Source organism: Cryptomeria japonica, chromosome 10 (genome assembly GCF_030272615.1).
Source record: "Cryptomeria japonica chromosome 10, Sugi_1.0, whole genome shotgun sequence".
In the NCBI taxonomy this organism is placed as follows: Eukaryota; Viridiplantae; Streptophyta; class Pinopsida; order Cupressales; family Cupressaceae; genus Cryptomeria; species Cryptomeria japonica.
In genome coordinates this window covers 569,147,043-569,170,021 of record NC_081414.1, presented here as the reverse complement: position 1 = coordinate 569,170,021, position 22,979 = coordinate 569,147,043, and the positions used below count along the sequence as shown (strand labels likewise).

General features: G+C 38.1%; 1 long non-coding RNA gene across 1 annotated transcript; it reads left to right on the top strand.

The window, feature by feature from the left end:
- Positions 1–93: 93 nt before the first annotated feature.
- Positions 94–22,953, top strand: LOC131027738 (uncharacterized). The gene is made up of 3 exons (XR_009102531.2): positions 94–171; positions 318–348; positions 22,694–22,953. It is a non-coding gene; the product is annotated as an uncharacterized LOC131027738 (long non-coding RNA).
- The last annotated feature ends 26 nt before the right edge of the window (positions 22,954–22,979 follow it).

The following is a 22,979-nucleotide window of genomic DNA, read 5'->3' as shown; positions in this document are numbered from 1 at the left end:
TTGACATTAGAATGGAAGAACTATTTGCTTATTTTATTTGCAACGAAAAGATAATTTCTTGCATTTAATATGACCTAAATATTGAGGTTTTAACATGCCAGTTAGATTTGCTTCAGGGATTTGTGAATGGGGTGGCCACTTATTTTCTGCTAAAGTCTTAAATATATAAAGGTATTTCATATGTGAATTCTTCTGGGATGATTGCTTTGAAATTTTGGTCAGGGCTATTTTAACATTTGCTTTCATCCTTCTGTATACAATTATGATCATATTGAGATTGAGGATTGCTGAATGGGTAACAACTTTGCCTTTTTCAGTGCAATTTATATTCCACGGAACATGTTTAAGGTATGTTAAACTGATCATGACCTTCAGAATTTATATAGTAGAACTCATAGGTCTCCGTCTTGTACACCTTAAATGTATGTGTGGCATATTTTACTATCCGAGCAAGTTTCAGGTTCTGTGCAAACTTTTATATCTAGTTGGCATGCAAGGTTTTTGGAAAAGTGATCAATAAGCTCTTAAATATACATGGAGAAATTTTGACAAGGTTAAATAACTTTTACTTCCTATATAAGAATATGGAATTTATGCATCAGGGATGGCAAATTTAAGTGTGGGTTTTGTTGATGTCAATATATATCAATCTAATGCACGGAGTGTTCAATAAATAGGATGTAATAGTAATGCAGAGTTAACAAACTCAAAGGGAGACATAAAAGGAGTAGGTAGTTTTCTCTATGGTAGATGTAAATGAATGTTAAAATAGTTTCAAATTCATAAGTTTGTTTTCTGACTTTCTGCTTGATTTGGATGGGAAACAATATCTGAATTGACCGGACCATTATCCCAGTTTTTCCTGTGAAGGGAGTCCCTTCTGAAGATACAGTTGTAATAGATTAATAAAACAGCTGGACAAAAATGATTTTGTAACTTATTTCCCATCTTCTTTGTCATGTTTTTTATATTTGAAGTACAAGAAGTAGCACTAAACTTCACTGTCACCAATTGCCGAGAGTTTGCACCTAGCCTGGACTGCAGAGAGGACTAATGATGGTCCACTCTAGCCTAAATTCCAGTAATGTTAATATTTGAGGAATATGCTTTAGAGCCAGGTTCTACGTATTGATTTAACCTTCTAAGATCATAATTTATGGCACCTCCTATAAAAATAACAATATTCCCAAGCAATTTTCACTTTATTAAAGAGTGCAATAAATTATACTCGAGTCATTAAGATTTGAGAGAAACAAGACTTAATTAAAATAAAACATATATTTGGCTTAGCTTCTCTGATAACATAATCAACTAGTATTATGAATTTGTACATTTGACCAGGGTTTTAATTTAATTCTTTTTTGGCAGGATTAAAATTAAGTCATGCTAGTGTTTTGAAAATGATGCAACTGGCTGGTTGTGAAGGCTAGATATGATCTGAAAAGGAATTGTGTAGACTTCATGGCAGTAAGTTTCAACTCAAGGAAACACTTTTGGTGAAGGAAGAGAAGGTTTAGGAATATAGTCAAATATTTGGATGTGGGAATATGTTCAGGATGCTATGGCGCATCTTAGAATAGGCTTTTGTGGATGAGAAAACTTAGAAAAAGCAATAGATAGGTTGCTGACAAGGGGGGTTTCACATTAATTGGGGTGGTTTTGTCTAAAAAGGTTGGATTCATAATTGCTCCTTGATGACAAGTAGTAGTTTTGTTACACTAAAAATGGTTTGTGGCTTTCCAATTTCCTCAATCAGTCAGCCTCCTTTGGCTTTATTGCTTTTGTTCTTGGATGTAAACGTAAAATAAATAGTTGTAAACTCAGGTGGGATAATGAAAATGCATGTAATTAGAATTAGAGGTAAATTGAGGGAGTTTATAGTTGAAAAAACTATCAGCTTCCCATCCTCTATGAGCTCACGCCTCTCATGTGACAACTTTCACCCGCTTAAGTGATGTGGAGACGAGATGCCATTGTGATAACAAGGCTATGTGGCAATTGTGATGAGAAGTTTTGCGGTGTCAGAATTGCATGGAACATAGATTATATCTGTTGGTCGTGAAAGAAACACCTTCCTTGAATGATGCTTATTGACTGGGGGACGTGCCCATTACAAAAAATGATCCTCCACATGATCCACATAATGAACACTTGAGATTTTTATGAATGCCTTGACTGGCATTAGCACACCCCAGACAATGAGAGTTAAGGGGTACTTGAAAAAACAACCCTTGACTAATTGATTTAGGCAACACCCTCAATTTCTTGGATTTTAGATTGCAAAACAAGTAGGTTTTTATGTACATCCCTACTCAAGTTTTGAGGTCATGATTGCTAATGGGGTCTCATTGACGTTTAAGGGGAAATCTAAAAATGTCTTGACTTTCTGTAGTTAATTACACTTTGTAATCTGATATGTACGTCCTTTCTTTTGGTGGCTATCATTTGGTTCTAGGAGCCTAATGGTTATGCAAACTAAAGCCCATCCTTTCTCATAGATGCATTTCACAACCAATGATCAGCAATAGATTCTTTGCAGGATTAAAGTAGGACCTTTGTATATCATTAACTGTCATCATATGGAAACATTACTAAAGAAAGAATCCTTTGGGTTTACTGCCCAACTTTATTCTCTATAACTTATTGAATCTAGCACCTTGACTCAAGTGTTTGGAGTTGTCTGACCTCCTTGCTAAAGATTTCTTTGATTTATTGATCCATATGGAATCCTTACAACTTTCCAATAATCTAGGTTTTTTGCTGCCTAATATTAGGTTGCATATACCCTTTGTGCAAAAGATTGAATTGAATAGATAGTGCATGATTTGTCCACAACCGGCATTATTTGATCTAGTGTTAGCCCTTACTCTTCTCTCGTATTCTTAATTCAAAAAATAGATGGCTCTTGGCTGTTATGTGGATTTTTTGGAACTCAACAAAATCACAAAAATGGATAAGTCCCCCATTCTTGTGATTGATGAATTGTTTAACGAACTACATGGTGTCCATTTCTTTTTTGGAATAGATTGTTCAATTAACTATTTTTATTTTGAGGTCCTTATGAAGAGGATATTCCTAAGACAACCTATTGCACTCATGATGACCACTATGGATTTATGGTTATGCCATTTGGTCTAACTAATGCCCCCGTTTACATTCCAAAGCTTGATGACCATGATTTTTTGGCGATTCTTGTGGAAATTTAGTTTGATATTCATGGATGACATTCTTTTGTATATAATGGGAAGAGCAGCTCCAATTGGATCAAAACCCTCTATTTTCTGCTTGAGAACAAGATGTGTGCAAAGCATTCCAAGTGCTCTTTTGGCCAAACAAAGGTCAAATATCTTGGGCATATTGTCTTAGTTGATGGAGTTAAGGTTGACCTTGACAAAATTGAAGATATGACAAACTAGCCAAAACCCAAAACTCTCAAAAGCCTTTTGGGATTCTTGGATTTCATTGGCTATTATAGGAAATTTGTCAAAGGGGTACAATAAAATTACTGCCCCATTGACCACCCTATAAAGGAAAAATTCTTTCATTTCATTGGAAGTGATGGAATAGGCTTTCAATTTTTTTATGTAGGCTATTGCATGACTTTAGTTCTTGCACTTTAGACTTTTCAAATCTTTTTTTTTATCATTGAAATTGATGCTTCAAGTAGTGCCATTGGAGCCATGTTAATGAAGATGGACATTCGCTCTTACTAGTTGATTGTTGGGTGGCTGGAACCTTGCCAAATCCACTTATGAGAAGGAAGTATTGGCCATTCTCTATGTAGTTAGTAAATGGAGAGGCCCTATCTATCACTTTTACATCAAAAGTAATCTTTATAGCCGCAAGTAATTTTTTTTTGAGTTTGTCTCCTTTCCTAAACAACAAAAGTGGGTCATGTTGACCTGTTTTTTATGACAACGTCTAACACAGAATAAAGTTCCCAACGGTCACTTCACTCTCTCTTGATCAAAGTGCGATTGCATGCTAAGATTGCAGAAAGATCAAACAATCGATTCCAAGGTTCCTAAATGCAACAGACGTGACTCAGTTGGTTGATGTGTTTACTGTTAATCCAAGGGGCCTTACGTTTGGATCGTTTTTTCACTTCTTTGTTGTGGCGTGGAACTTCATCATCGGATATGGCAATTTGCGATGCTTCTGCTTTGAATGGACTAAAATGAACTGAAAATAAAGGAGAAAGGGTTAGAAGGGTCTAAGTCTACTCCTAAGGGCAATGATATCAACAATTAATGCTTTGGTGGACAAATTCCAAATAAACCAAGCTCTGCTTCACCAAGATTAAGTACAACTCTGCAAGAACCGGTGCAATCTTCTGAGGATGTTGTAGGATTTTCACATTGAGAAAGTGCATTTGAATACCCAACACGACGCAATCCAAACGAGTATTCACAATCGAACTTAGCACAAATTTGGGGGTTCAGACTAACTTTTTCACTGCAACTTACAATCAACAAGATGCAAAAAGTATTAACCATGGAAATTCATCGAACACCATTACATTCTCCATTGAAATCAAAGCACTATACTATTTCTACTCTAAGTGAGGAAGGTGAAACCATGCAAGCTTTGAATAATAGCTTAAGTGGACACCATCAGAGAACAATGTTTCACTATTATTATCTCAAAACTTATCGCAACAATTTCATACAAGTCTCCCTCTTTTACAAATAAGGGGGGTCACCCCCTTATATTAGGCCTCAAGCCTTGAAGACATGCAAACCCTAATTAGGGTTTTCCCTAAAAGATTCCCCACACACGATGCAACAAGGTGGGAATCAGCAATCAATAAACCATTATGCCCTTATACAATTAATTCAAAAATACCCAAAATAGCATCCATTTGTGCATTAAATGCACCACCTTTACCAAATTCGCCCACATGCACTGAATGTTCTACATGCAAAATTGCCATGTTGTCATAAGTGCACCATCATCTCAACAGGCGATGGCTGCATGCAAAAGGAATCTGCCATATTGTCATAAATGTGGTGGCTACATGCAAATATGCTCCATAAATTCAACATGCGTTGACCCGACCGCCACTTGGCAAGAAACCCTAGGAGAGGGAAAATCTCATTTGTTTCAAATTTTCTGTCTTGGAGAAGATTTTTCATCAATTTTGCACATTTCCCATTTTTTAGGAATTTTCCCAAATTAGGGTTCTAGGGACCAGGAGAGAAAATTCTCTCATGTATCGAAATCTGAATTTTTTTTGAAATTTGGATGAATTTTGATGCCTGAAATGGGATTTTTCAAAATTTTTCACGAGGGGAATTTTCTTGTTCGGTTCATCTTTTATTCCTTCCTTGCCTTGGAATTTTCATCTTCCATTCGTCTTAGGCATAGAATTCATGCAATGAAGGAATTTTTTGATTTTCTTTCCTGAGGTGATTTTCCTTTCTTCTCTATCCCTGACTCTCTGTTCAACTTCTTCCTTGGGCGACATTTTCATGTCATGGAGGAATTTCATTCCACACCTTCATTTGGCGCCCATTCCTTTCCTGGAGCACATTTTCTCCATGGTGAAGGAATTTTGATGTGGAGGAAAAATTCCTCCTTAACCTCATTTTGGTGAAAAATTCCTTCATGCCTTAGCCAAATTTCACATTTTCCAAGAAGTTTGTCTTGAAAGAAGGAATTTCCAACATTTAGTCAATTTTTTCCACTTTCCAAGAATTCTGTCCTGAAGGAAGGAATTTCCAACACTTAGTTAGTTCTTCCACTTTCTTGGAATTCTGTCCTGAAGGAAGGAATTTCCAACACTTAGTTAGTTCTTCCACTTTCTTGGAATTCTGTCCTGAAGGAAGGAATTTCCAACACTTCGTCAATTTTTCCACTTTCTTGGAATTCCTCACCTTGGCCGCATTTCTTTCTGAACCTTGATTTTCACATTTCGGAATTGGAGAAGAAATTTCAGAAGTAATTTTTTTGTGCTTTTTGAGTTCATCTTGTCTCGAGGAAGCTTTTTCATCAATTTACTGCATTTCCTATTTTTTAGGAACTTTCCTAAAATTTAGGACCCGGGTTCAAGAGAGAATTCTCTCGCGAGTCCAAATCTGCAAAAAATTTCAAGTTTTGATGAGATTTGGTGTCTAAAAATGGTATTTTTCAAAAATTTTACCAAGGGGAATTTTTTGCTTTGTCATTCCATTCCCGGTCCTCATTTTACCCTTTGCCTTGGAAAAATTTCTTCATTATTGACTTGGGCATGGATTTCACTTGGCAGAGGAATTTCAAATTTCTCATTTTCCTTGATCCATGCATTTTGGTGCCTTAATTCTTCCTTGGACGGAATTTCCACTGGGTCATGGAATTTGGCAATTTTGGAGTTTTCCATGACTGGATCAATTTAGCGCCTTTCCTCATGCATGGGCGTTATTTCACCACAGGCGAGTAATTTGCATATTTTCTGATTTTCCATGGAGACTTGAGTTTGGCACCCTATCTCTTCCTTGGGTGGAATTTTGACTATTTCGATCATTTCCAGATTTAGACAAATTTGATGCCTCAAGATGCCATTTCAGGAATAGAGGTGAATTTTCCAGACTTAGAAGATTTTCTCCAACATTTCCACTCTTGGAATGAATGCCTCATACTTGGCCATTTTTGATCACTTAGCCTGCTTTTTCAAATTTTCCGGATTTAGAAATGTTCAAGAATGCTCAGTGTCCAGTGCCGAGATCCCTACCAGTTGAGAACCTGCCACAAATAGACTTACTATAAATAGTAAGTATTTCAAAATGTCAAAATTAGAGCAAATTGGGGCATGATGGCACTTACTAAAAATAGAAACTTATTAAAAATAGAAATTGCTAAAAATAGTAAGTTTGATTTTTGGCAAAAGTAGACCAATCCGGGGAGGCAGTGAAATTCCTAAAAAATAGGAACTTTCTAAAAATAGAAAGTTTTCGCGCAAATTTCATGGGTAGGTTTCTTGAAGGGTCTTGATTCCAATGCAACATTCAGTTTTTCCAAAACCCTAAAGGAAAGCCCTCAAATCCAAGTCTGAAGGATAAAACCCTAAAACGGACAAAACAGGCTCCAAACTTGGCCAAATTTGCTCAAACGAGCTGCAGACTTGATCAAACTAACCTCCAAACACTTGCAAAATGAGGAGATTGGCGAGAGTGTCGCGAAAAGACCCAACAAACAAAAGCCAAAAGATCGAGAGGGTCTAAAATGTAGGGGGTCCCCATTTGCAATGGGGCGATGTGTGAAAACGTCACAACAGGTCACTAAACTATTGGGCTAAGATTTTGTTATTTTCTACGAAAAGGGGAAGGAAATGTTGTGGCTGGTGCCTTGTATTACCAATTTGATGAGCAAGGGGCCTTATATGCTCTCTTTGACCACCCTATTAAGGAAAAATGCCTTCATATCATTGGAAGCGCCAAACAAGCTTTTGAGTCTCTCAAGTATGTTATGTGCATTACTCAACTTATCAAATATTTTTATCATTGAAAGTGATGCTTTCAGTAGTGGCATTGGAAATTCTTAATGGTGGATAGATGCTCATTTGCTTTTACTAGTCGAATATTGGCTGGCCAAAATATTGCCAAATCCACTTATGAGAAGGAAATGTTAGCCATTCTCCATGCTGTCAGTAAATGGAGAGGCCTTATCTAGTAGGCCATCACTTTTACATTAAAACTAATCATCATAGCCTAAAATACTTCTTGGAACCTGTCTTTAGTCTTGAACAACAGAAGTGGGTCACTAAACTATTGGGCCATGATCATATAATTCTCTTCAAGAAGGGAAAGGAGGATGTGGTGGTTGATGCATTGTCTTGCCAACTTGAGGGGCAAGGGATCTATTGTTACCCAACTCTTTCTTGACAAATTTTTTTGCCTCCATGGTATGCCCACTTTCATTGTTTGTGACCATGACCCCACACTTTCTAGTAACAATTGGTATAAATTATTCAAGCTGCAAGGAATGTGCTTGAAGATGAGTTCAACCTATCATGCACAAATAGATGTCTAGGAAGAGATTGCCAATAAATGCTTGGACATGTACTTAAGTGAAATATACCAGCGTGTAAAATTTGCAATTCTCAACAGTAAATAGATATCTCAAAATCAACTTCCCAGAATAAACATAAACATATTGACACAGAATAAACCTGTACTGACAGTATAATGCTCACAGAGAATATCTGCGTTCAGAAAATAACCAGCATTCCTGAGTCATCAAATTAGTTCAATACACACGCATAGTTATGCCTACTGACAGGTTTTTGTTTGAATAAACAGTCTGATACACAAGACAGCTTGAAATCATATTTGATCCACTTGATTCGATATAAATCATTCAACATTCAGATCTTAATAGCTGCATGAGTTCATACTTGTATAATCGCTGTCTATAGCAGGAGTATATCGGATTCCAGAGGATTGAAATTCGTGGTGGTGTTCTCTCTAGGTGGAATATCTCCTCACTGATGCACACAACTATCCTTGTTTTGCTGGTGTATATTAGATGCAGCCCTTGTATGTGATCCTGTTCAGGCTGGCCCAGTCGGGTGACTATATTGGCACTTTGAAGTGGCACCGAACTCTCTGGTGATGCTTCCCCTGCTGTGGTCAGTGTGAATGGATATGGCTTCTGGCACTTCCGCAGTACTTCCGCATCTGTAGGCTGCCTCTGCACCTGCTATCTCTCCTTTAATAGATGTGCATTACTTTCTTCCCTCCTCGATACTTAGCTCCTGCAAATGAGCAAGTCTGAATTGATATAATAGTTCAGCACTTTGGAAATCTGCTGGGCAATGGTAGGGATTTTGTCCTACCTTGCAGAGTCCTGAGGTTCACATCTCAGACGACCATCGTGCACAAGTAGCATTGGGAACAGATTCAGAAAATGAAAACAAATGAATTCTTTATGCCCATAAATAGAAAATCACCAGTTTTTCCAAACGAGCATTGGCCTACAGGAGGAAAACGACCTTGTAGATGTCGGCCACCAGAAGAGCTAAAAATCTAATTTTATTATTTATTTATTTAATTAATAACATTATTAAAATATTTAATACTTTATTTAATATTATTATTTAATAATATTTATTAATAAATAGTGTTGAGACAACACTTTTATTTAATGCTGCAAATCGACAGACTGGTTCTTTCAATTGGGGACATGACATTACGCTGCTTTACTTTTGTGTGACAAATCTATTGGGCCAAATGACTACCCCTTGCCAAATGGGCATGCCACTAAGAACACCTTAAAAAGATGTGTATGGCCAATTTCTGTCATCTCTCACATTTTATTTGCTACGTATTTGCAAGCTGCATGTGGTTGACTCCATTCTCATCAACTGCGAATCTCTCCTTTACACTCTCAAGGACAACCTCACCTTGGTACAAAATCATATGAAACAACAAGCTGACCAACATTGTTCTGAATACATATCCTGAATTAGTGACATGGACTCTTGCATCTATAGCCCTAAAAGCAAACATCCCTCAAGCTTGCCAACAAACAAATGTTAGCACCCCAATTTTATGGACCTTTTAAAATTCTGCAACATGTGGTAACCTATAAGTTGGATTTTCCTTTGTCTTGTAAGTTATATCTTTTCCATGTTTCCTGTTTGAAGAAGGTCCTTGGCCAAAATGATCATGTGCTGAGAATACTTCTTGAATTGGATGACAAAGGGTCTATCGTCTTGGATCTTGAAGCTGTTATGGATTGATGCTTCTGCTCACTCCATCAACACATCATCATTGAAGTTTTGGTTCAATGAAGGCTTACAAACAAAAGATGCCACTTGGGAGCCTCATCACTAGTTGCAGCAACAATTTCCCTAGTTCAAGCCTTAAGGACACCACTTGCTGAAGGGGGAGGTCAAGTTAGGAGCTTCACGTCATATTTTGCAATACTTTGAACATTATAATAGTAAATAGCATATTTCATAGTTAACATTTTATTTGGTTGACTTATCCACATTGATTGTAATTCATAAGTGACTCCTTGTGAAAGCAAATATCATCTAGGAATCATATATTGTAACAGAGTGTGCTATGGCTGTTTTCTAAGCATTGTGTTATTTTCTCAAGTTTTGTTCCGTTTTATTGGTATCTTGCAAATAAAAATCCTTACATTCATATACATTTAAATGAATTAGGATGTATAATTTGTTTGTTTTCATGAGTTTGTACAAAACATGTGGCCATAGGAATTACGAAGGCAACTAGTTCCAACCTTGTGGGCCAAACCTCTTTCCAAACAGATCCAAATCCATCATCATGAAGTATATTGACGTGATACAATACATTCTAGGTGGAGGGGGATATGTTGGGTTTGCAATAGGTGTGGTGTCAAACATAAATTATGTGGTATTCTTGGCATGGACTTCAAAGCTTGCCTACACAAAAGGATGCACCTATGCCAAAATCAAAATTTTTAGAACATATTGGAGAGCAGGAACAAGTAGAAGTGGTTGTCTTTTTTGTCAAAGAGTGGATCGAAGAGGTCCCTTGTTTCACCATCTCTTAATGTTTTTGAAGTTGAGGTAGAGTGCCACCCATATTTGGCCATGCTTGAAAATGAGCTCATTACAAATAAGAGAGAAAAGGGCCATTGGAAAAGACATTCCAAAATGATTCTTTAAAGATTGTTGATCTACGATTTCAAGATGTGTTTGAACAAATAGTTTGGTTTTCAATTTTGTTTGGTCACCATATTGGTAAGAAATGGTAAGGATAATTAATGAGTCTTCATAAGAGTATAAGATAAGTCACCGATTCGTGTTTGGGTTCAGATTTGGGTTCGAGGATCCGATTTGCTGGTTCGGCAATTTTTTTCTTTTGGTTTTGGATTCATTAGTACAAAAACAATGTAAAAATATATAAACTTGTAATCATATAAACAACAAAACCATACCAATTACCATCATAGCATCATTTACGTCAAGTTCAATATTAAAATAATAGTATCGAGTTCAAGTTTCTTTGTTTCAACAATTGGAAAATTTAACTTTTAATCATCAAATGGATTCTCTAAATCATCATCATCATCATTGACATCAAATGATGTAGGAACATTAGATGAATCACAAGCAATGCCGATGCCACTTGCAGTTGCACTTGCACTAATAGTGTTCTTGCTTTCTGAGTCCTCAAATGCAATATGCTGAGAAGTGAAAGCATCCAAGTTAGTATGCTGTAATGTCCCCTTTTTATCAAATGCCCTAGTTTGCCCAGAAACTAAATTTCCAAGGAAGTAGGAGATGGAATAGGGTTATGTACCAACTTAGATCTCCTAAATTGAGGTCCTACAAACATGTTAGATAATCATCAAAACATAATTAAACAAAACATTGTTAGAAATACTAAGCAAAACATAGATCTTAAAACAAATGCAGAAGCATATGGATTTCAAAGAATTGATTCAATAACAGAATGAGCAAGATGCTCATAAATAGTACAGGATTATTTACAAGAATAGCAAGTTTCTAATAAGAAACTGTTGATAAGATCGTAGAAGATCTTACTAAAAAAGAATATACACTATTGAGCATTAATACTAAAATTAACAATATTTTAATATTCTAATACCCTCCCTTTAATGCTCAATCTATTAACTACACCTATAGACCCCCTGAATTTTACAAATTTATCAAGACCAAGGGGCTTGGTGAAGATGTCTGTTGGCTGCTCTGAGGTAGGAACATACAGCAACTGGATGGATCCGTCTTCAACCAGCTGTTGAATATAGTGACAATGAGTTTCCACATGCTTGGTTCTTTCATGGAAGACTGGATTCTTGGCGAGTTTGAGCACTCCCTGATTATCACAGAACAAGGGAGTAGGACCTGCCTCGGAGACATGCATATCCGCAAGCATTCGTCGAAGCCAAACCGCCTCACAAGATGCCTTAACTGCTCCCCGATACTTTGCTTCTGTCGAGGAGAGAGCCACTGCCTGCTGCTTCTTACTAGTCCATGTGACAGCACCAGATCCCAAACTAAACACATACCCTGCTGTAGACTTACGGTCATCAACCGAACCTGCCCAGTCAGAATTTGTGTAGCCACTGAGTATAGGATCAGAACTCCGAGTGTACAGAAGTCCATAATCAGGAGTGCCACTCACATAACACAGCACACGCTTCGCTGCTATCCAATGATCAGCCTTGGGAGCTGTCATGAAGCGTGAAATGTAGCTTACTGCAAAACTGATGTCAGGTCTAGTGGCAGTAAGATAGATGAGACTGCCCACTAGTTGCCTGAACAAAGATTCATCCCCAACTGGTGAAGATGACTGAGCTGAAAGTTTGAGCCCGAGTTCCATAGGAGTAGAGGCAGGTTTGCAATCCTGCATTTTGAACCTGTCCACAAGACTTCTGGCATACTTGGACTGAGAGAGAAAGATACTGTTCTTAGTCTGCCAAACTTCAACTCCTAAGCAGTAATGTAGAAGTCCCAAATCTGTCATATCAAAGGTGCGGCACAAATCCTGTTTGATCCCAGTGATCAAATGTGCTGAACTACCAGTAATGATTAAGTCATCCACATAGACAACCACAAACAGAACATCATTACTAGTGTGCTTGATATACAGGTTTGCATCAGATGGACTCTGTTGAAAACCATGATCTGTCAGGTACTTATCAATTTTCATGTACCAAGCCCGAGGAGCTTGTTTCAGACCATAGAGTGCTTTGACTAGTCTACAGACCTTCTGTTCTTGACCAGCAATCTTGAATCCTGGGGGTTGCGTCATGTAGACTTCTTCCTGTAAATCACCATTCAAAAAAGCACTCTTGACGTCCATCTGATGGACTTTCCAACTGAACTGGGCTGCCAAGGCAAGAACGAGCCGTATGGTACTCATTTTGGCTGTAGGAGCAAAAGTCTCCTCATAGTCAATGCCTTCTTTCTGTGAGAACCCACGAGCAACAAGACGAGCCTTATACTTGTCTAAGGTTCCATCAGCTTTGTATTTTACTTTGTACACCCATTTGCAGCTAATGGGCTTCTTCCCTGAAGGAAGATCAGAAAGGGCCCAAGTGTGATTCTTCTGAAGACTCTGGAACTCAGCGTCCATAGCCTGTTCCCACTCAGGTATACCTTTAGCCTTTGAATATGTCTGAGGCTCAAAAACACTGTGTATGTTAGCCATGAGAGCAAAATTGACTGTATGCTACTGTTTGCTCTTATTACGGGAGGTTCTACCCTCAATGAGCTCAGTATCCCTGAGATCACCAATGGTCTTGGCCCACCATTTAGGCCGGAGAGTAGAAGTGCTAACATCTGGAGGAGCTGGAAGAGGCTCAGGATCAGGAACAGGAGCAGCAGGAGGAGGATTATTCTCCGGAGGGAACTCAGGTAGTGCATCATCGAAAATAGATTTTGCATCATCCCTCCCATCAGGCGAACCTAATGGAATAAGAACACTGTGAGGCTGATCCTCAGAACACGACTCAGAAGAAGGGGACTGAAATAATCCTCTGTCTTCATCAAATACAACATCACGACTGAAGATAAGACGTTCAGTGTCTATATCGATCAGTCTGTAGGCCTTATGGTGATCATTGTATCCTATCATCATGAGTTTCTGACTTTTGGAATCCAACTTGGAGCGCTTAGCATCTGGAATCCAAACATAGGCAACAGAGCCAAAAACCTTCAGGTGGCTGATCTTAGGCTTCCGACCAGACCAAACCTCTTCTGGAGTCTTCCCCTTAACAGCCTGAGTAGGGGAACGGTTAAGGAGGTAGACAGCAGTAAACACTGCTTCAGCCCAATACTTATTCGGAACACTCCTGTGTTGTAACATAGAGCGAGCCATCTTAACAACCGTACGATTGCGACGCTCGACAACACTGTTTTGCTGAGGAGTGTAGGGTGTAGTCAATTGGCGTTTGATGCCATGGGTATCACAGAAGTTGGAGAATGCAGAAGAACAAAATTCCCCCCCGTTATCTGTCCTAAGAGTAATGATGCTATATCCAAACTCTTTCTCAACAAAGGACTTAAAACTTCTGAAAGATACTAAATACATCTGATTTGTGTTTAAGAAAGTACACCCACATCTTTCTACTAAAATCATCTACAATAAGCAAAAAGTATTTGCAACCAGTAACAGAAGATGTATTCATAGGACCACAAATATTAGCATGAAGTAATTGAAGTACCTTAGATGCGCGCCAAGGCTTTCCATGTGTGAATGAAGTCCGATGCTGTTTGCCAGCTTGACAGGCGCCACATACTCCAAGATGCTGAGTCTGAATATCAGGTAACCCTGAAACAAGTCCCTCTCGAGATAGCTGAGAGAGATACTGAATGTTGAGATGTCCATATCTCTGATGCCACAAAGTGCTGAGAGGAGAAACACGAGCTGCCAGAGCCACTTCAGGAGAATCACCAGTGTCAAGAAGCCTATATAGGCCATGATCCTCTAGACCAACAGCAACAGTAAGATGAGTCACCCGATCAATGACGGAACACTTGTGAGCACTGAACACCACATCTAGCTGAGGAGAATTCCTCATAATCTGACTGACAGAGAGCAGATTAAGTTCCATACCAGGAACATAGTACACATTTAGGAAAATGAGAGTCCTACCACCAGATTGTATCTGAACAGTGCCTCTGCCAACAACTGTATACTCCTCACCTCCGCCAAATACAACGAAATCACTGAAAGATGAGAAGTCTGTAAACTAGTCACGCCGATGAGAAAAGTGACGTGATGCACCAGAGTCTATGTACCAAGCAGAAGACCTGGCATGATTTGAAGACCTCTTAGCCATACAGGCATAAAAGGCAGACTCCTTCTGCTCGGAATGTTCAGCAACATGCGCCTTCTGGTGTGACCCTCCCTGCTTCTTTTGTTCAGAAGCGAGCCTCTGACGGCAATCTTTCTTCATATGGCCGTACTTGTGACAGTAATTGCACTGCACATTCTTCTTCTTAGCACCATCCTGTGTCTGAGAAGACTGAGAGGACTGAAATTTGCCTTTATCCTTGTGAAAGGATTGGGCTGTGAAGGCATTTTCCGAGGAGGCTGACGTAGTACCACTACCAAACTGTTGTTTCCAGTGATCCTGCTGTAGAAGTTTGGTGCACAATTCTGAAAACTTCAGATCAACATTAGTGGAAGTAATATTGAGGGTCTCAATGAAGTGTTCATACGATTTCGGAAGACTTTTCAGAGCGATTACTACCATGTCTTCTTCCTCCATAGTCCGACCAATAGCTTCGAGCTGATCTCGAATGTCCTTAATCCTCGTGAGGTGTTCCTGTAAGGACATACGTTCGTCCATCATAATGGAGAACAATTGATTCTTTAGAAAGAATGCTTAGCTCTTGTCGGATGTCTCATGCAATTCCTTCAGATGCTTCCAGATGTCGGAAGCTGTCTTGCCGGAAGGAATCTGCGGTAACTGATCATCAGTCACTGAGAGTTTGAGAAGCATAACTGCCTCTCGATTGCGTTCATCAAACTTATCTTGATCTGCACCAGGTGTACCAGGACTGAGCTCTTTTCCCAAAACAAGCTGGTCAAGACGCCTATATTCAAAAATGGTCAACATACGCTGTTTCCAGATGTTGTAATTGTGGCCATTAAAGCGTTGACTGCCTTCTAACATCAGATTGGTGAGAGAAGCCATTTGCACGTTTCCCAATGTACTAAAAGATGAGAGAAAACCTAGAAGGAATCTGAAAACCAAATTCAAATCCGTTGGCTCGAAAATTGAGGCACGGAAAACGACGCACCCAGAAAAATCGGGCAACTACCCAGACTAGGTTTCGAAAAATCCACCAAGAATCCGCAAGAAAAATTTATTTTCGATAAAAACTTGAAGGTAAACACCTTAATCGAAAAAACAGAGGGTCGTGGAAGCCATGATATGCTCAGAAAATTTGACGCGCAGAAAAAAAAACTGCAGATCGCGACGATGTTGTAGGTCGCATCGCGTCGCCGAGGGTGTAGGTCGCGTCGCCGAGGGTGTAGGTCGCGTCGCCGCGAGTGTGCAGGTCGCGTCGCATCGCGGTTGCAGGGCAGGTCGCGTCGCGGCGAGCCGAGGGTGCAGGCACAGAGCCACAAACGGTGGCGCGATTAGTCTTGTAGGTCGCGTACAGAGCCACGACCGCCGTCGAACAGAAGACAACCTTGCTTTAAAAAATTCACAGGAGCTAAAAAAAACTTAGATGAGTTTTTTTTTTTTTTAACTGGAATAATTTTCGAAAATTTCCACTAATTGGAAATTAGAATTAAAAAATTTCCGAAAAAAATTCTCCTAAAGCTCTGATACCATAAAACAAATGCAGAAGCATATGGATTTCAAAGAATTGATTCAATAACAGAATGAGCAAGATGCTCATAAATAGTACAGGAGTATTTACAAGAATAGCAAGTTTCTAATAAGAAACTGCTGATAAGATCGTAGAAGATCTTACTAAAAAAGAATATACACTATTGAGCATTAATACTAAAATTAACAATATTTTAATATTCTAATAGATCTCATTACTAGGGTTTAGGAACATTAACTTGATTATAAAATGAACATAACTTAATTATGAATCTCACCCATGGGAGGGCTAAGACAAAGGGGTAGGTTAGGGTGCTTGAAAGTTCCTCTACCCTAGGCCCAAGAGTGGATCTCTTATCCCTCTTGGCCTCATGGGACCATTCGGTCACTACCATGGGGTGGCGTACCTTGTGAGAATCCCGTAGCTGTTCCCCTCACCATCCTACCTTTATCTTCTGCTCTATAATATGAATTCCTTAACTCCATAGCTCATCATGATAGGGAAGTTAGGATGACTGCAGCAGGGTGTCCTGAAGATCCTTCCCTCTTAAGTCCAAGAGCAACACTATTTGTGCCCCCTTGGTCTCATGGGACCATTCAGTCACTACCATGAGGTGGTGTACATCGGAGAGGACCTCACCACCGTTTTCCCTCCCTGCATCTTTATTCCTTAATTATGATTGACAGTGTTAAACAACATATATAGATTATGCATTATTGCCTTAATTCGGTATAAGAGATTATATGATCACAGATAAAGATTATGCATAGTTGCCCCTATTAATACACACTCAAAATTATATGAACATATGATTCTTAACCATATACTGTTCAAAGAGTAATTCAAGTAGTCATTATCATATTGTTAATTAATATTCTTTCCATACCAGATCACGGATAGATTTTATTTATATATGCCAGCTATCGATGTCTGAATCTGTCTGGTTTTCTTTTGATGATGATCTGAATCTGATTCCTTTGATCCCCCCTTTTGAATTGCTAGGACGATCTCTTTATATCCTTCTTCCATGCTGGAGAGCTATGCTCTTTGACTGCTGCTTTTCATATTCCACTTTTGCTAAGAGGCGCCTTGTTTGATCATATTTGAACCGTTTCTCTTAATTAACTAATAGTTTGTGAATAGGATTGTTGCACCATAGGAGAGGAAAGGTCGGTCCTTTAAGGCTGATGTTGTTCGATAATTAACAAACCCCACTGTATGTTATAGGCGATCAAAGCACATTGTTCGGTTTTATAAAATTGTGAAGTCCTATTTGTAAGACAATAATATATTTAGATTTGCTGATAAGGGATGTCAGATCGGGGGGCATGACATATGCTTTGACTCTATATCCCACATCTTCCTTTCCCCTTGCTTGTAGTCATGTTGTTTGTGTGAAAGGAGACACAAGTTGGAATGCACATATACTAAGTTCACTCTTTTTGAGTGCAATTTATTGCGCTTTACTAAGTGGATGAAAGAATATGTGCTGCAATTTCTTTTTGATGGAGATGAACTAGCAGACCTATGAAGACAATGTAAACAATTAAAGTTATACATTTATAATTTTATTAATAGAATTTTGAATTTTAAAAATAAAAAACTATAAATACTAAAATATAAATATTCATTAAACAATTTAATTGTTAAAATTGTGATAAAATTTTGATTGTGAGGGGATGCAGGTCTTGGAAGTATTGGCCATGGAAGTACCATCAATTATGAGCATCCCTCTTAAACCTATCATGAAGAGCCACAACACTTTGATCATTTGAGTTTACAAAATCTATGAACTCGTCTGTAATTGCATCTTGCAATTCATCTTCAGGGAAGAGTTTAAGGAATGTTGCGTACCCTTTAGACACTTCAAAATCTCTGTATGGGGCAAGTCTTCATGGCATATTAAAAAATTGATTGTTGTAGTATTTTGGAGTCAATGCATAGCCAAGAAGAAGTAATGAAATGGTCATCTCGTTCCATCTTCTTCACAATTGCATGCAATTGTTTGAAGAAAGTCTCCTCAAGGTCTTGCTCTTTTGCATTTATGATGCACTTCATCTTCTCTTGTTAAGCTGAGGCCATCAGACACTTCTCCAATGCAAGGCTTGTCCATGTCAGTATAGCAAATCATGGTCATAATGGGCTCAATGAAACTAAGGAGATATTCCACATGATCCCACCATGAGTCATCTACTATTCTTTGCTTTTTATGTTGCCCTCTTAGTGCCGCTTTGCTTCCATATAGACCAATTTTGACTAATCACTATATTAGAAAGTGCCTCTCTAACTTTCACAAGTTGTCTCAAGACAATGTGTTAGAGGTGAAATGGGTCTTTGCAACCTATAATAGAAATTAAAGCCTAAATGATTAAAAATTAAAGATAAACTTTAAAGAATTAGAATACATATTACATAATCAAATTATGAAAATCAGAAAATGTAAAATTTAATGTTACGTAACTTAAATAGCTCCATTTTTGTTTTTTTGATGTAGGTCATCCACAAATTACTTTTTGCTACCCGGTACGAGAGCACTAGCCTTTTGGTTGGACATCTTTGGCTAAGAGCCCCAATTTTGAAAATGATCTAAAAATTTCTTGAGACATGTGGTGGTTGGTGATGAACATCTAGATGTCCTTATCCTTTGTATACATTTCTTCGATCCACTCAATTTTATTCCCAATCTTTTGTAGCATAAGATTTAGTGAATGGACCGCACAAGGTGTCCAAAAGATATGTTGATAACTTGATATCGTTCCTCAACTAACAAATCGACAACTCTACAATTCTTTGTGTTGCTCGTTATGACTTGAACAACGTTACAAGGTTCCACTATCTCAATGGCAAAGATGAGAATATCAACAATAAATTGTCCGTCTACTTGCCCCTCACAATCCACGACTTTCAAAAACATTTTGTACCTTTAGGGGACACCATTATGAAATTGATCAAGGGACGATTTCTTGAATCTTTCCATCCATTTGAAATAATTGATACAACTGTCTCAATCCATGAAATCCCATATGGGCTTTAGTGCATTTTGAACCCCCTTGACCTCTCTTTCCAATAAGATGCTACACACCTTCTCATAATCCGTGCCCTTGTACCCTTTTTGAGCTTCATTTACTATTTTTTAACATCTCTTTCCAATATGGAAAACAAACAACATTGGAAGACAATCCATTTGCATAAATACATCTTGCTACATGTTGGTCGACAATGTCTCGACTCTTATTTTGAAATGCATTTTCCAAAGGTCCCTTCGATCTTTTGCCTATTAATAGGTTCTTCACTTTCAACATCAATTGTGGTAAAAAGTGGGTGGCTTTCTACCACAATATTGGGTTTAGATGGGGGCTGCATTCCCTTTGATTTTTGTGGAATGGGCTGATTTAATCTACGCGCTTCTCGCTCATCTGATTCATCTTGCTCCCTGATATATTTTAACACTCTCATGTGGTATAGGTACACCATCTTTTCCAGGGCAACTTTTTATGTCTCTTCATGGTGTTCCACACAAATGTGCTTTCACTTGAAAACATGAACTAGAGCGTTGTATATCACATCCCTTGCATTTGCAAATAAATCCTCCACTTGGAACCAGTCATATAATATCAACATATTTCCATAGAGTAGAATTTGGATCTGTTTTGAATTTTGCTTGTTGACTTGTGGAGGTAGAACTAGTGGCTATTCTAATTCCTATGGCAAAAAAATTATGAACACATTCAGAACAAAAATAAAAGAATGGAAAAAAATAGAGGAAATGAAAAATGGAGAAAAAAAGATGAAAAAAATCTTACCTCTTATTGCCAATGGAAGGTTGCAAATGTGTATGAATGAGGGTGCAATGCTTGATGAAGCGTCAATCTTTGATCATCAACTCTCTATGTCGATGCAACAAGCAAAAATGTATGCTTGTCCTGTAGGAATGAAATTGTTGTTTGCAAAAGAAATGAGCAAAAATGATGTTGTTTTGGAGGCAACTTGTGGGGTTTAGGTTGGTCAAAAAGTGAACTTGGACCCCCAAAATTGTTTAAATAATGCAAAAATTGTGTTTTGGTCAGTTTGGGCATCTAGGTTTGCCTAGGGCGAATTGGCCCTCATTCTAGCGCACCTTGGTCACACCCATAGGCAAACCAGACTAGGTTCGAATCGGACCCGGATCCTAATAAGTTTGGGGGCAAACCCTACAACTTAGAATATAAGGGATTGGGTTTTGAGTAGAGTTCCGGGACTCGATAGAACTTGCTAGGACTAAGTGAGTCCTGAGCTGGGTGACCTTGGGCGAGTCCTTGGGGCTTGGACTTGAGCTTGTCTGATTCCAGAGCGAGACTCGTTGAGACCCGAGACTCTTGGACTCAACTCGGACTTGGAGAGTTCCAATGCCTTGACTCGGCCAAAATCAATTTTTTGTTTTTTAAACCTCAAAAAATAACAAAACAAACATTTTTTGATGCTTTTTAAAAACAAAAATTGCATCCAAAAACCCTAAAATGTCCACTAGTTAGTGGGACCTACCTTAGATGCCTTTGTAGGATGGATGCAAGCTCCTTTGAGCCATAGACGATCTAGTTATTGTTTTGATATTTGTTTGGAACATTTGATGTCACGGATTTCATATTCCATGAGTTTTGTATACATTTGACAATATTTAAATATCTAAGTGTGCTATTTCCTTCAACTATAATTTGTGTTTATAATTATGTGATCGATTTATACTTGTGTATGTGATTAAATTAGCTTTTTACTTGATGATGTTATTGTGTCTTTAAGGTTTATTTAATAAAGGGTGCATGAAACAAGTTTCAAATCCTTAAAAATCTCTAAATTTCTTGGGTTTTTCACTTGCCGAGTTTGTGTTGAGCATTTTTGTCGAGTCTCGAGTCCCGAGTCGAGTCACCCTCATTGAGTCCAAGTCTCGTTTCTATGGTTTTGAGAAGGTGCACAAAAGGTGGTGAAACTTGCAAAAGACCCATTTTAGTTTGTCAACGAGTTATGGGAAGAGATAAGAGCTGTACATCTTTTTCGATGGATGTAAGGATGCCAAAAATCAGCCCTTGATGAATGTGATTGTAATGTCCCCTAAAAGAGCAACTTTTTGCAAGTTGTGGATTTTGAGGGGTAGCTGAAGGATGCACAATTTTTTGCTGACATCTTCCTATGGGCATTCATTAAATGGGGCCAAAAAATGTTGTCCAAGTGATAAAAGAATACAATTTTTTTTTAGAGTAGCTGTTTTGTTGGTTGAGGCTCATTACTCAAACATCTTTTGGCCATGTGCTGTTCACTCATACAAACTTTCTTGTAAAAGACTGGCATAAAATTTTGATTGATCAAAAAGTGTCAATGCTAAAGAGATCCACATTTTATCACCAATCACCACATGTCATAGACCATATTAAGACTGTTTTCGAATTTGGAGTTGTTGAAGGTATGTGAAACAATGCTAATATTTCACTTGAGTAATTTATTTTTTTAATTCAGGTACATTTTCTTATTCGCCTTTATAATTTATAATTTTGAATAGGTTGTTGAGACCTGATTTGTCTTGACATAATCATCTTACGATGAATTGTGAAGTTGTGAGTGGTACTTTCTAGCATTGTCATCAACCAACTTTACTTTGTTTGGAGGCAATTAAACCTTGTGAGGGCAACAAATATCAAGCAAATGATCATAGATGACACTGGGTGGGATTGTGTGGAATAGTTTCTCAGTTTTATGTAGCTCATCTTGAGTATGATCTATTATATTAATATGGATAAGCCATGCTTAGGAGAGTTAGAGTAACATTGACTCAATGATTGAGAAGTTGAAGACCCTTTAAATGAGAAAGAGCAATATTTTGAAGTGACTATCTTCAAACAAACACACAATTCTTGTCGAGTTGTAGAAAAATTGACTCACCTTATATTCTTGCCTTTGCACTGACTCCAAAATACTGCAGCATCTAGATACCTACTTTGTAGGGAGGTTGCTCCATACAAAGATGTGGAAGTTAGCAAAGAGTACAAGCTAGCGTTTTTTAGATTCTTCCTACTTCTGATTTCTTCCTTGGCCCTAGTTTGGAGGATGTAGTCATGGATTGTTTGCTATTTTTGTACACTCTAATGGTCAAAGTATTTCTACTATTTGTGACAAGTATAATAAGGATGTTCACAACTGGTGGTACTCCAATGGCCAAACATTTCAACACTTACAGCCTCTTGCGATCTTGAATTTTTGTTGTAGATATTTGAATTACTTTTCATTTTTGATTTCTTCTTTTCCAAATTTGAAGTTTCATTTACAAATTTATGAATCTAATCCCTAACTTTGTCTCAATAGGTAGCTAGTTCCTCTTCATTTGAGTGGAATTGAAATACTCCGTCCACCTAATAAAGTTCAATTGATTGACATCAGGTAGGTTATAGCAGCTAGTTGATATGCATTCCAACATGTGCCTTCTTTCTCACAAACAAAATGGCTACAAAGAATGAGCAACTAAACTGTGGGATGTAGAGCCAAAGCAAGCTGACTTGAATGCTTTGGCTGCCCAACAATCTTCATTTTTCGAGTAGTTAGATGGCCAAATATACTTGTAGTCTGAGTGCCAATGGCACTCCTTGTGTTTCTTTTAATCTACCTACATTATATAATATGTCAATGACGGTGATGGTGCTCTTTATGGAAACTCATGAGGCTGATT